Consider the following 2,650-nt stretch of genomic DNA (forward strand, 5'->3'; position numbering starts at 1 on the left):
TCGGTTTTGATCGAAAGATGCGGTTGACTCGAGAAAATATATTTTAAACTTTTTTTATTTATTTTTTTTGTTATGAATAATAAAATAAAATAACATTCGAGAAAATTTTAGTGAATCCAAAATTGGGTTACAACATAGAGTATGTAATTTGTGCCATGCATCCTTTGATGTCTTGGCCATTGAGATGAGAGGAGTGATGACAGTAGATGTAGATGCCAAAATGGCACTGAGGATAAGCTTATCTTGCCTTATCCAGTGAGTTCGTTGGACAACACATATTGATGTGTTGGTGGGTATGAGACATGTTTTTTCTCCAGCGACATAGTCAAGAAGATCATATCCGATGAGTAGGGCTTCAAATTGAGTGTGCCATTGAAGAAATGTAGAGGGGGTAAGTTTATCATTTATTTGAGATGTGATGTTGAGAGCAATCAGGGGTGTTTCAGTTGGAGAGGGTGGAGTTGAGATTGGATTATGATTGTGAGGGATCGAATTCTCGTTGGAGATTTCTTGCTCTGATACCATGATGAAGATATGAAGTTTTTAGAAAATTGAGCTAATTGATAAACTTCAGAATAGTAAATCTTTTTGTTTTTATGAATCATACAACTATTAACATATATATATATAGGACTGCAGACTTGAATTTAGAAACAAAGCTAAGATTGCGTCTAGCATTTACACTGTATTTACATTGAAGATTTATTTGCCGTTACAAGCTTGATATTAGGCTTGAATGATGGTTGCATAATCCTCTGCAGGAGGCAAGGGATTATTTGCTGAATCTGTGGGGATTTCCTTTATATTATCAGCCTAATCCACTATGAACAAAGAGCATATGTTACTCATTTTATTTCTGGAGCCTATTGGAAAATATTTAAAGAACGAAAGATACTTGGAAAAATAAGAAACAAAGAAAAAAGCATAGATTAAGTTTTCGAGAAATTAGCAAGTCCTAAAAGTTCAGATACTCACAAGCTCACCATGCACTTGGGCGTCGTTGAGACTACATTGCTTAACCAGAAGTTCAGTATCTTTGCTGCTGGATCAGTTGGTGCAAAAGCCTATAGAGTAAGGTTATGAGGAAGGAAGAAAACAATGCAACTCTAATCTAATCTAATCGAATCTAATCACCAGTCTCAACGCTTCCACCCTTGAGATGCAAATGCTTCTCCCTCTTCTGGAACTCTGTCAAGCCCTTCCCACTTCCAGCCACACCAACCTTGCCCTTGGGATCATCAGGAGATTTAAAAAGGCTCTCTTTCTTACGCCCTGAGAAGAAACCAACCTGGAAGAATTAAAAAAGGAAATGGACATCTTATAATTACAGATCATAATGCGAATTTTAATTTTACTTATTTGATGTTGAGTCCCGAAGTAGCACCGCAATGATAAGAAATTTGAGGGAAATTAATGAGGGTTTAAGGGAACAGAGAAAGGCTGCCATTTATGGTGCCCAAAGCTCATTAGGGCTTCCCAAGTATCAAATATATACAAACTTGTGCTCCTCCAATTTGCAAGTATTTACCTTCTTAGTTAGGCTTGTCTTTGGTTGTCTGGAGCTGCTGCCATGCATTCTGTCGCTTATTTTGTGCAGCTTCAAGTTGCTCAAAACCCATTTTTGACATGAAAAGAATGTATCTTCTGTAGAAAAGAAAATTAAACCAATTAATAAGCTCGTGGAGGAAAAACAATGGCTAGAAAAAAACTTAATTTGGGGTGGAAGAAGAATAAGAGATCGAGAAATATCATATAAACCCTTTTGCTTTGGGAAAAATTATCGTATACACCAAACCCATACTGCAGACAAACACCAAGCTGCGGAAGGCTAATCATTGAATGCTCAAAAGAGAGACAGAAGATATTCACTCGTGGCGCAGACATTAAGTAACATTATGAATGCAGCCAGCCAAGCCAGAACCATGTATCCTCATTCTGCTGAACTTTGCTTCAAGGCTGCTGACAAAGCTTTGTTATTTCTGTTTTGTTATTTTCTGCAATAATAAAGAGTGCTCCTAGTCTCTATAAGCAAGTAACACAACTGTTTATTTTTAAAACCAACTTCCAATAAAATTATATGCTTTGTGAAAGAAAAGATACTTTTTGAAGTTTTGTTTAAAAACAAACCTCCGCTAAGCTTTTTTTAAATCTTTGATAGTATATGTTTTGTTGGCAATAAAACCTATAAAGTATATAATCCTCAGACTTAAAAGATAGCAATTATTAGAATGTTTATTTTTATGAAGAAAAATAATGGGATATGGGAGACTCATAAAAAAATAAGATATTTAAAAATCAAATCAAACCTTTATTACATGATAAATCAATTAATGATTCACTAATTAAAAACACCAAATTTCTAGAAGACATTTACCAAAAGAGTAATGTAACAGTTTGTGAATTAGAAGGCTTTGAAGAAGCTCAGTAGAACCTAGAATAGCAAAAAATAATGCAGAAAAAGGTAAAAATAATTGAAAAAAACTACACATGGAAACTAGTTGACAAACCACCAGACAAAAACATTATTAGTGTGTAGTGGATATTCAAGATCAAATTAAATGTAGATAGCACCATAAACAAATATAAAACTAGGCTAGTTGTTAAGGGCTATACTTAAATTTATGGTGTTGATTATTCATATACATTTGCA

The 2,650-nt window shown here is 34.4% G+C and overlaps 1 long non-coding RNA gene across 1 annotated transcript; it reads right to left on the reverse strand.

The window, feature by feature from the left end:
- Positions 1 to 1,019: 1,019 nt before the first annotated feature.
- Positions 1,020 to 1,640, reverse strand: LOC105120228 (uncharacterized). Its single transcript, XR_841277.1, has 2 exons — positions 1,529 to 1,640; positions 1,020 to 1,288 (listed from the first exon to the last, which is right to left on the reverse strand). It is a non-coding gene; the product is annotated as an uncharacterized LOC105120228 (long non-coding RNA).
- Positions 1,641 to 2,650: the final 1,010 nt, after the last annotated feature.

This window comes from Populus euphratica, unplaced genomic scaffold, assembly GCF_000495115.2.
Source record: "Populus euphratica unplaced genomic scaffold, PopEup_1.0 scaffold5703.1, whole genome shotgun sequence".
In the NCBI taxonomy this organism is placed as follows: Eukaryota; Viridiplantae; Streptophyta; class Magnoliopsida; order Malpighiales; family Salicaceae; genus Populus; species Populus euphratica.